The sequence below is a fragment of the Sinohyriopsis cumingii genome, chromosome 18 (assembly GCF_028554795.1).
Source record: "Sinohyriopsis cumingii isolate HCF-2022 chromosome 18, ASM2855479v2, whole genome shotgun sequence".
Classification (NCBI taxonomy): Eukaryota; Metazoa; Mollusca; class Bivalvia; order Unionida; family Unionidae; genus Sinohyriopsis; species Sinohyriopsis cumingii.
In genome coordinates, this window is record NC_142978.1 from 53883992 (window position 1) to 53896779 (window position 12788).

The window sequence follows — 12788 nt, forward strand, 5'->3', positions numbered from 1 at the left end:
TGCATTTTCCCCCTAGGCGAAAGTGCTATGGCATCTTTGGTAATTTAAAACGGGTGATCATCACATCGCTAACGTCACCGGAGAAAAAAATGCAAAAGTATTACAAGTATCTGACCTCAAATGACCTCAGTATGCACTTCTCTGGGTAGTATGCGAAAATTCTATGTTAACTGTTTATAGGGTCAAAGATATTTATAGCGTCAAAAGTGTTTATGGGGATTAAGAAAACATAGACAAACAAATGCTTATACACCACTAAGAAAAAAAAATGGCAGGAGTGAAACATATTTTTTAGGCAAGTGAGGGGCCTTGAAAAGGGACCGTTGTGATTTGTTAACCAAAGACAGTTAACATACGGAGCATGTACATCAAGGCTCTTTTTAGACAGCATTGCCACTCCACATAAATATATCTCTTCCAAATAGCCGTATCTGTCAACTTCGTGATAGCTCATTATGATGTCACATATTTGTGGTAGTCCGGGCTGAACAGCATCTCCAAAATTAGTGTAGACGACTCAACGTTTGTCCACATATTGACATGAGAACAATTGAAACCATGATTGTTCGTTGTTTTTTTTTTTTGTTTTTTTTTATTATAGTCGTATAGACATGCACGACTCGTTAGTTTGCACGCGTTTGCGTGCTATTTAATTTGTGCGATTAGTTCATGCCACACGAGCAAGTCACATAAACTAGGGCGTCCGGAACGCCACCGTCCGTCTTCTTCTGACCAAAGCTCTGACTTCGTACACAAGCAGCAAACTCAAGTCAGACAAGTTTGTTCCAAATCTATGGCCAGTCTCCTATTTTGTTTAGACCACTCCCTAGCATAACGCCAAACATGCGAGTCATAGCCAAGTCCAATAGTCTTCTAAGCTGTGAATTTTCCTACCTTATGACAGTTACTATTTTTCGTGTACCATGTCTACTTGTGATTTTCAGTAGTTCACCGTAATGTAAAGGATTGCGGCTGCCGTTGATGTTTGCGACCTTAATCCGGGTGTTTCAGCGCCGTGAGTTGTAACAAGACAAATCGATGTCCTTTCGGGGCCACCACACAAGTTGTGTTCTGAAGAGGGCTTTCTTGGGTCCGACTGAGAGCCCCATACGATAATATTTATTTTTTTTTTTTTGGGGGGGGGGGGCAGTGAGGTGGGTGGGCGGCGTGTGAGTAGAGGTTGGAGGTAGGTGTGTGTTGTGCTTTACGTCAGTTATAGATGTTTATGTACTGTGTGTGCTAAACTGGTGGAATGATATAAGATTGTGTTTCCATTCAGGGTCGGGGGAAGGGTGTGTGGAGGAGAGATGGGTGTTAAGGTTTGACGTTGTTTTTTATTTTATTTTATTTATTTGGGGATATCAATTTCTTTTCTATGTGAAAGGTTTGGGGTGATTATTTTTCATTGTTAGGGGTAGGCCTAATTGCTTCTCAGTTTTACTGCTTTCCCTCAGTGTCCGTTATTTTCTTTGTTCTGTATTGTTTCCTTGTTGTTTTCGTTCTCTTTCTATGTTCTTTATTACTGCATTTCCCTTGTTTCTCCTGCTCGGAATCATCTTTATATCTGCTCTCACTGCCTTGTCCCTTGCCCAGCTGTAGTGTTTATTTTCTTGCTTTTCTTTATTGCTGTTGTTTTTATTCCTGTACCTGAAGCTACTTGTCATCTTCTCCCTTTACCTGCTGAGATGTTTCCTTCGTTTTGATATTTTGACTGCTTTTTACGTACTTTGTCTTTCCCTGCATTGTCGTTGTATTCTGTTTGTGCCTGATCTTCTTACTCGCCACTCTCGCTGCTGCTACCACTTCTTTGACCGCATGCCTCTGTTGCCATAGTACCCCTTACCTGACTGACCATTTGGTTAAAGGACTTTCGAAGTTTATTTGCGTATTTTTTCCCTAGTTTGGCATAGTTTGATTGAGATTTGTTTTCTTTTTTTCTCAACTTTCCTTCTGGGAGGGTGATGTAACATGAGGCGAACCGCTAGTATTTATAGTCTAAGGGCGGATCGAAACCGATTGACATGTTTCACCAATCCAATAACGCGTTACACAATTCAATCACAGCGTGGAGTCTCTCTTCCAGTTAGAAGAGAGCTGCGTCTCACGTCACATGCGGTATATAGGTGCGCTAGCTTTCATCAGCAGTGAATCGATGCGACAGTTTGAGCATGGCGGAAACTAAGAAAACGATGTATTGGCGTGCTGTGGTGGAGACGAGGAGTGATTGCATGGTAGCTACCAAAACAACCACGGTTATGCTTCCAGAAGAGAATGATTTAATTAGGATTAAGTCGATTTTCATTCCTCTTCGCAAGAATTTATACCTGTTCCAGTATATGCATTACCTTCTCCTTCCTTACCGTGGGTAGAGGATTTTAGACAGAGACGGAAAGAAGAATTGAAGAACGTTTTACAACAGCAGCAGGAAGAAGAGCAAGCCATTGTAATTAGAAAACAACAACATAAAGAGGAAAGAAGAAAACGAGACTAAGAAGAGAAGAGATAGTGTGAAGAAGATAAGAAGGACGGGTGAAAGTCAAACGTTTACAGCATTTTGGCAGAGTTAATTATCTGAGTCAAAAGTATCAGACTTCACTGACACGATCCAAGAAAAACAGACATTTCCGAGCAAAAAAATTCCAACCCAGTTATCACTACCTCTACAATGACTACCACCGAGTGACTATCACCAGCAGCAACAATCATTACCAAATCTTCTGCAGTTGCAGGTGAAGAAGTAGGACGTGGCCGTGGCAAATGTATAAGGCATTTAAAGCTTATCGTGACAAGTCTATGAGTTTGACACAAACATCCAATGGTCCTTTTCAGGTCACCCCACCTATCTAGAAAAGAGAAACAACTCAAAGATTGTCAAATGAAGCAAGACTTAAATCTTTTTTTTCACATCATGCTACAAATGTGTAGTTTGTGTGTCGAGAGAGAGCTTGTAGATCCTTCCTACCAAAATCAAGACCAAGAAACACTTCTTTTTCTGGTATATTCTCTCTTTTTAAATCACAAAGAAATTTCACATTACATCAGCGAACATCCAACTGTCCACTTTTTCCATTTGAATCTCTTCACTAGTACGCGTTTTACTTCATCGTCACTTTCTTCTCGTGGCCTGGATTTCTTATTTTTCTGGACGGGTACAAGTACTTTTCATATTCTGAAGACCTCTCCTCTTTCTCTTGTTTCTTTTGTGGGTTCACTTTTTTAGGGCACTGTAAAACTCAGTGTTCTTTCTCCTGACAACTATAACAAGTATCTTGACTTTTGTCTCTCTTCTTTGGACAAAGCGGGCATTCTGGAGACAAATGTCCCTATAACTTACAAATATAGCAAGCATCTTCACTTTTAAACTTTCGTATGACGCCCATCAAATATCTGACCATAAGGTTACTTTGTTGACTCTTCCATCTTGACTGCGTGAGAACTGAATAAATACTCTGACTCTAAGGCACTAATCCTATAAAAATATAGGGACCCTGCGTGTAGAATATGGTCAAATAAAATTTTCAAACAAGATGAAATGATCGCACGATTTCAATGAGTAGAATTCTTGGTTCAAATCCATGCCAGCCTGAAGAAGATATTGAGTGGCCGCGACGAGATATATCGCATCGCACACGAGCAGAAGTGTTGGCTCATATCCATGCCAGCCATTTCGATGACGACAGGAGCTTAGCTCGAGTCTGCACCTTCCAAATCAGTGCCCAGACCAAGAGAGTATACCGCCAACGAAGGTAAACTTGTAGCACCCAAAATGTATTACCACATTCGAGAGACGGAAAAACGCTCCCCCAAAAAGTTTGAACTACGGCTTACACTTAATGAAGTTTAAAGAGTTAAAGTCCCGCGTACCGCTCGAGAAAGCAGAAAGTTGTATCACCGATTTGTGGGATTCCTTGTTAGCCACACTGAAATGACGGTTCCAAGCCAAAGAAGACAATCGTTTGAGACTTTAAAACTCTTCATTTATCAAGACAGTTTGAAGTCACCCGTGTGGATCGAGTTTAGTGGCCTGGTAGAAATGACACCTTTCGAAGTCATTGACACGTTCAGCAATCCAACGACCAATTTCACATCACCGATGGCAAAGCCACTCTTTACATAACCCACGAATCCCCCTCCGAAAGGGAGCGGGAAACGCAGAAAAGTGGACGACCATCGCAGCACCAAACGCAGCATTGTTCAAATTAACAACGATCAAATCCAGATGTGCTTAGCCTGTGTTATCGTCGTGAGATGAACGTATGCCGACAAGAATGATACGGCGGGATAGAAAAGAGCCTGGAAAGGTATTCGACGATCGGACCGAGCCAAACAACGAAGAGAAGCAGAACTATTGTTACCGCAAGCCGGCTTCACCAAAGACACGACCTGTGGCATTCCTGAAATGAACCGACTGCAAGACGTCTTAGTAACTCGTTAAAAGTATAGCCTCAAGTGGTGTGCGGGTCTCTGATGTTTCGAGGGCCCGATGTCCCAGATGGAAAATACATTTTATCATTACGAAGGGCATTTCGATGCCATTACAAGTATCACTGTATTTCTCGGATAAGCTTATTTTGTGACAAATATGCTAAGGAGTTAACAGTCGGTAGCAACATTATGAAGAGAGAGAGATTGAGGTTGTTTAGCCTCTTAACCCTGCCTCACAAAGGACAAGAACGAATTCATTGTTCAGTTTGACAGCGAATTTTTGTCAGCTCTACGTGTTACGAACAAGATCGCATAGTTCAAAGTTCACAGCAAAAAAGTGCTTGCCAACTAATGAGATCCTACTCGGCTTTTAGAGATTTCATATGCGCCAATAACAATACAGCTCACGTTTATTGAGGAAAAAAAAACGATGTCATACTTGTCAGCAAATCGCTGACTTGGAACATGATTGTGCATTCAAAATATAAATCGAACCAGGAAGATGAAAAGAAGAAATTGGCTGTCATATTTTCATAATTTTCGAATGTATTATAGAAACAGGCATTCACATTCCTAATTTCTGCGAGGTTCATCGAACGTGCGAAAAGTGCACCCAAGATCCTATCCTGCTGTAGCAAGATTCCAGAGGGACGTGAAAAAATCTTCCGAGGACCTAACACGCTTCCCAATTTCGCCCAATTGATCTTGAGAGCCTATAGTTGACACGTGGAGCCAAGAGGACATTGAACGTTACGGAGACTGCCATCGTTTTGCTACGGTGATGGTTCACAATTTCTTGCGATACAATGGACAATTTCTTCTGTAATACTATTTAGACAAGGCAGTGAATGCCCTAAAGTCACCATGAACGGAACCAAACTTATCAACATGGGACAAGTACAATTTAAAAATTCTTTGAGTTATTTGGTCACGTCTTTGAGTCGAATGCCTAAAACATTTGGAATGACAAAAATTGTATTTTCCGCACTTTTTCAATACCGAAGCTACTCAACACTGTTATGTATATTTAATTGTTTGTTTTTACTTTTTTTGAAGATAAAAATACAATAATTTAATTTAATGCTAATGTAATGTAACATTGTATGCTGGACTTGACCTTGTCCAAAACTGAGTTCATTTCTGCTTGACCTGATAGACATTTGTTATTTCATTTTATGCAAACAACTAATACATAGCTAAATTATTCTCTCTGTATATGGACTTAATATCAGGATCATTTATAAAAGAAGTAAATATGTTTATTTGGGTCTAAGTATTGGAATTTCCTGAGTGTACTCCAGGTTTTGATTTGATACTGTAAACATCAGGATCATTTTAGAACGGTTTTTTTCCATTAGGTAATGGTAATTTTTAGAAAATGCTAATTTTGACCAGAGGTCAAGTAGAGAACTATATGATTTTGTAAATGTGAGGACTTGGTCATTTGTGCTTTAACATTTAGCACTTTAAGTTGTATATTATATGTTGTGACCAGTAGTTTTGGGCTGGAATATTTTTTTGTTCCAATTATTGAATTCAGGTGATTATTTTCTCTGGAAATACAAAAGTGCTCTGATAAAATTCTTGGATAAAGACATTCACTGGAATTTATACTGAATTCAAACCTCGAATTATATTACTGTGATTCAACAAAAGACTGTTGACACATCAACATTCTATAAGCTATAACACACGTCATCGCTTTCAGTTTTTGGAGAAAAAAAATTCGGGACTTGTACTGAGTATTTTTTCAGGACTTTAAATTACCTGGACTTATGTCTGTAATTCTTGGATTATTTTGGGATTTAATCCGCAATACTGTAAGTTCTTTTTTTCTCAGTTTCACTCTGCAGTCTAGGGAAAAAAGTCATACTTGTTAAATTTTACAAGCTTGTTGACCTTTACTCTTTTCTGTTACTTATTTTAAGAGCATACACTCGTAACATCACGGAGTCCTACTGCATTTACCTGAGGCATTACGACACCGACAATAAGAGCACCGAAGAACGTGAACTTTCCACGCTTGCTACCGCTTTCATGCTTTTGATCCCTTCGAAATGTTACAGTATTGTCTAAATGACGTCGACATTTTACGTCGTTGTTGTGGAAATATCAACAACTGTTTATGGTGCACAAATGGATCGATCCTTTGAAGGAAGCCTGTACCATCACCAAAGCGTGCCCCTTAGTGTACCGCAATCGATTCCTGCTAAAGCGCACCCTAGCTGCCATACGCCCTCTTAGTAAGGAATTCATCAACCGTTGAGTCTCGACATAATATGTGCGCTGGTTATATTGCTTCTTCGAAAAGGAAGACAAATGTATCTAACATGCCCGAAACGGAGGCGAAAAGACTATTGGAAAATATTCGATGGAAGGGTAGGACATGGAAGACTACAAGATCGTCTATGAACTTAATGGATGCTTATTTCACGGATGCTCGACCCGTTATCCTCAACGTTAAAGGAAAAACGAATCAATAGTCTGTACTATGGAAGAATTGTACGGAATTTTGTTTACAAAGTCAACTAATGCTATTGCAAGAAGGATATCAAGGGGTTGAAATGTGCGAGCTCGAGTATGATCAACATTTGAAAACCGATCATGAGTTTAAGAGCATCGTGGAAAGTTACAAAGTGGTAGACCCTCTTGACACAAACGACAACCTAAATGGAGGATGATCGAATGCTACATGCTTGATGTGCAACGCAGACGAGGAGAAAGGTGAAGACTGCAAAGTCAAAGGATTAACGCTCAAGCATCAAACGAGTCAAGTGTTCACTTTGGCTTGCTGAAAGAAGCAATACAGACTGAAGAGGATCAACACTTTACAGTGACTACGTACTAATCGCACAAAATTTTACGGTTACCGACTTACGTTATGATCATTCGCCATTTGGATAAAATGTATCAAATCATCTATCAAAAGAGAGCGCGACCTCCTACCTACTTAACGTTATCATACGGACATGCTGATTAGGACAGCATATAAATACGCAGTCTCCCGAGACCGACACTTCTTTACGAAAAGAAAATCAGAGCTAGGAAACGATGGACCATTTCATACAACCACAAGCGAACGATAGGTTCAGCGTTTAGCCAGCATCAAAAATAAGTAGGAGGAAGAAGGTAAAAAGGACACCTCTTCTGAAAGAGGTTCATGTATGTACTTCGGAATCTTATGGAAGGACGAAAGCTGACTCTATTGGCCTACAAACGGTGGATGGAATTCCATTGTTGGCAACAACAACGGAGCTCTCATTGACCTGCCAGTCCTGATCTGGCCAAGATATCAGTTACAACAAGAATTACAATCATTGATGGATCGCACCGTTTTGTCAGAAATGGAAAAAATCTCAACGGTACGGTTAACTCTTGCAGCGTATTCAACTCTTTCGCCAGAAAGCTTTAGATGAATCAGCTAAACCGACTCTGAAAGATTTCAAAGCCATAATGGAAAGCCAAACACCACCCCCAGTGACCAAGACAGACGCAACCACACGGTTGCCTAAAGAAGACGCCGCACGAGACGTTTCTCAAACGTCGGCACCCATCCCTAGCAAGATTATTGCGTCCTTGTTGACCCCTTTCCACACACCTTAACTTGAAGAATATAAAGTTTGGGTTAAAAGGTTGATGTCGAACCCTTTTTTGGCAGAAGGTAAAGAGAAAGAAGGGAAACCAGAAGTGAAAAAAGAAAGCAAGAAAATAGTGATACCTTTACCACTACCAACACCCTCGGCTCCTAATCATGTGGTACGTCGGACACGCCAAGCAGTTTCCAAACCCCAGAAAACTAATAGTACCATCTGTGAACAGAGGGTGATTTATTGAAGAGAACCTTCATGCTGAACATTTTAGCAAGCATTTACTACAACCCTGTCCATCCTGCGGGTTACGGATTTCAAATATTTTTATCGTGCTGCTAAAATCTCAGCGAAAAGTGTACGTTTACTCCAGGTGCAACGATGATTACAAAAACAAGCCACGTACACGCTACACAAACCCATTCGACGAACAGTTTCCAGAAGTCGAATCCAAGTGGAAGGCAACAATCATCAATGGTAAGCCGATTTAGCTGATGTCTCTCATTTGGCCAATTACAATCGCGGCTACAAATATTTGTTTCGTGTCATCGACATATTTTCCAAATTTGCCTGGGTCTTACCTTTGACTTCCAAAACGAGCTCCGAGTTAGTGCCAGCCTTTAAACCGGTGCTGAAACAAAGCGGTCTTCGCCCTCACTGATGGCAAGCATATAAAAGCACAGAATTTCTAAACCATATATTCAAAAGGAATGTAAGAAAAGAGACATACATTTGTCACCACCAGAATCCCGAAACCAAAGACAGCGTCGTGTAAAATTTTCAACGTAATTATAGGAAATATGCTCAAATATGTGTTTCGTTCGGTTGCCTCAGTTTTAAAACCGATGGGGACACGTGGACTGTACATTTTGATAGATGCCGCTCGGACGCAAGGAAACGAATTTCTCCAAAATGGCATCATCAACAAACAATATTCCAAAGAAGCCTTCTTGTGAGCAGGCAAAAATTTGACTTTTTGGCACCCCGAGAGGCTCCTTTAAATGCGCTGCACGCTGCTGACCAAGGCTGGCCTTCTTCATTCACGCCACAGCAAGGACAGGACAGAAGGAGACGCAGACACCCCTCTAGAGCTCATAAACATGTTGCGAGAAAGACTAAGAAAAGAACCCCCAGAAAATTAGACGTCTTTGATAACTAAGATAATGATACACAGAGATTCTTGAGAATGTTCCAAGTCAGAACTGGATATGTTTGCCATGCTATTCATCTAGATTACGATGCACGAGTCGCAATGGGTAGAATTTTATCTCATCTCGCCTTTGACGGCTGCAGTCTTAGTCGAATTTGAAATCAAAGGCCAGACCTAAGAGTCCATCAATCTGAATAGGAGCTACTTGTATTTTAAAGTTGAATTGGTCGAATCGGACGACTTCAATCAAGCCAACGATGAGAAAGTGTCTGCTGATAACAATGTCATGCATTCGTTGTTCAGAGAAGTGGATCGTACTTAAATAACAAACTGTTCAAGCAGCAGCATATACTTACCCTTACCAAGCGTACCAATAATGTCTTGACGTAGAGAAAAGGAGCCAAGAACACCCATCTGGATGATTGCTCGGTATGAAAACCTAACAGGGCGATCGAGTTCGACAAGGTGACGGATAAAGATGGTCCCAATGAGGGACTCAGCGACAGTCAAAGTAAACTCAAATTAGTCCGTAGTTTTTATTTGGACATGTGGTTGGTGTCCAAGATAGAAGTAAGTCGAGATAGCAAGACGTTATGTACCTGACACTTCGAACCTAACTTTAAACAGGACTTTCTTGAGATCTTACTTGTCCCTGCATGACGCCAATGGACAGTTATGCACCAATATCTATTAGGACATTTTGTACGACGATTATGCAGGAAGTTATGCTTTGTGGGCTTTTGATTTCACTCCTACCCAAGACAGCACCAGGGACATTTTAACCCTATAAAATCCGGCCAACTTGGTGTGCAGAATCTCTGACATAAACGTTGAACGTCATCTTGTATACCTAATTTGATAATAATTTGTAAATCGACAGCTTTAAAAAAGTGATTCTAGACTATTAAAAGCTATGGAAGAGTAGTAGAGCTCTTTAGAATGAGGAATGAGGAGCTAACTTGCAGATGCGGAACGAGGATGATTTTGCCAGAGCAAGAAAAGAAAACGCTACAGAAGAAAAAAAGCAACATCTTGGAGTCTGAGAGCCGGAACAAAACAAACAACTTTATTACTTGTCTGGCATGAAAGTGAGGTGACGAACCAGGGCATTGATCCACATGAATATAATGAATGCAGAAGGAATAGGAATATAAAAAAAAAACGCAAGGAGAGGAGGAAGGCAGCCCTGCTACGGGATACTAGCCACTCAACTTCAGTGACTGGACCTCTAATGGAAAAGCCAAGATCCTTGGAACATTGCATGGTTCGTCAGTTGACTACTACCTCTATTGCGACCCAGACCCTAACAATTCAACGGCAGGAAAACATCAGGAACGTGGAAGCCCAAAAAGAAATGTCCCCCCTTGACATCACACAGGCAAGGAAGGGTACCAAAGCGGAAGCGGAAGCTTCGGAAAAAGCTATAGCTGAGGCACAAACCCTTACACAACAAGAATCGGAAACAGATGAAGAGGAAAGTGAGAATGGAGAAGAAGATAGTAATTCTGATGGTGAAGTCGCAAAAAGGATATTGACCCAAATAAACAATGACTGATGGATCTCTTGAATGTGCAATTGATGATACCCCAGAAGACTATCCACTTTATTAGTGCAGTGAAATACATCACCTGGAGACAACTAAAAACCAGGAAACCGAGACCCCAGCAGTGATAGTTTGGAGAACGTATCCTCACCCAATTCTACAACAATGCGTTCGACCAAAATCCGATACCCACCCTGATAGAGGCAGCCGAACAACTCACTAAACTTCATGGGATTGAGGCATTCCCTGAGCAGCGTTAGGACGTACCACGAATTGCGGCGGGAATTAAGGAAGATGAAGACCGCCACCATACATTTGAACTGCCGTCATAAAGCCCATTTTAGGGCTAATAAATTATTGCCTCGTTACCAAGGAATCTGAGTTTGGCTTGAAATCCCAATTCGATAATTATTTATACTCAAATATGACCATTTTATTCACCGTTCCAAATTTATAACCAATTTCCCTAATATGGTTGTACAAAATACAATTGGTCTCTTAAATCTATGTTTTAAATTCTAAATTAAATGATCATAGGTACACTCTGTACTTTTGGATTTAAAAATTTAATAATAGGAAAATTTATAACTAATTAGCGTTACTCTAATTACTATTGTGGCTTACAAATAATTGGTAGTAGGATTTACCCATTATGTAGATAACTGGGCATAATTTGATAGTTAAAATTTTATGGCGTTTTAGGAACGTTCCGGCTTGTGTTTGGTGTCCTCCTCCGGGTCCCTCTCCTCCTTGCCAACTCGGAGATTCAAACAAACGAGTGTGTCGGCCGATTCCCGCTCGTCTAGAAATCAGATGCCCCGAAGAGCGTGTACGCCCAAAACCGAAATGAGTCATATGAGAATTCCCAATCAAACTCGACGTCTCCCACTGCGATAAACAGGAATTTAATTTCAACTGAGTGTGTGTTGGGTCTATTCCCACTCATTATAGCAAACAGGCAAGTCGATTGGAACTTACTGTACCTCAACTTGTCAGCTAAACTTATTATTACACGGCGTGTGCATTAATCGGGAAAAGGTATGGCTCTTTTTACCCTCTCACGAGAAACTAATGATCCCGCGGTGCGGGCATTAACTCTTGGGATTGAATAGTGGATTTGGAGTATATTGTAGAAAAGATATCAACCTATTGGAGGTACGCAGTCACACTAGACTATCTGGAAAGACAAGCGAAAGCTCTAAAATCAGCCATGGGACATGTCAAAGAGGTGATGGAGGGAAACAGAAGAATATGAAACGGCTGTTGACATTAAACATTGTAAATTGGGTAAATTGATATATTTAAATATTTTTGACCCTATAAACATTTAACATGGAATTTTCCCTTATTTACCTAAAGTAGAGCTTATTGAGGTCAATTGAGGTCAGCCGCTTCAAACACTTTTACCATTTTTCCCAGTGACGTTAGAGCCGTGACTTCACCCGTCTTATTTTCCCGTTGAGATCATAGGGTCCTCGCACTTCGTGCTATGGGGAAAATGCATTGAAACTCAATTGCCCCCAACCGGCAAACCAAGTCTCTATTAACTGAAAGCTGTTATTTATATATTTAACTTTTTGTCCAAATTGAATTTTTCTAAACAAGTGTAACAGTTACAAATATGAAAACTGAAATCTTGTATACATTATTATTGTTAATTACAACTATTTTGATTCAATGTCACACAAGCACAGGCTATCTCATTCTAAGATCGGTGTACAACGTAATCAGCTATACAAAATAGAACCTGACTAACAATGAGACAAATAGACGGGTTATCGAATCGTTAGATCGGTGCATGATCACAAATGATAAATACTTTGAAACGAGAATTTATGTACAGTGCTGAGTAAATCATTGAAAGTGACAATATCCAAATTACTAACCTTGTGGAGTATTTTAACAGTACGTAAAGCTAATTAGCACCACCAGCATCACAATTTGAACCTGTTGTCATGTTGGTTGTAATTAACATATGAGATTCATTATACATGTATTTGATAAATAGCGAAACTTTAAGTATTTCACAACTGTATATTATACCATTTGTTTTAAGCTATCTTCCAATTTCAAATGCACATTT

The 12788-nt window shown here is 40.2% G+C and overlaps 1 protein-coding gene across 1 annotated transcript in view; it reads left to right on the forward strand.

Moving 5' to 3' along the window:
• LOC149776663 (transmembrane protein 106B-like) overlaps nucleotides 1-12788 on the forward strand; it is a 58441-nt gene that overhangs the window by 41509 nt on the left and 4144 nt on the right. The gene's annotated exons all lie outside the window — the stretch shown is intronic.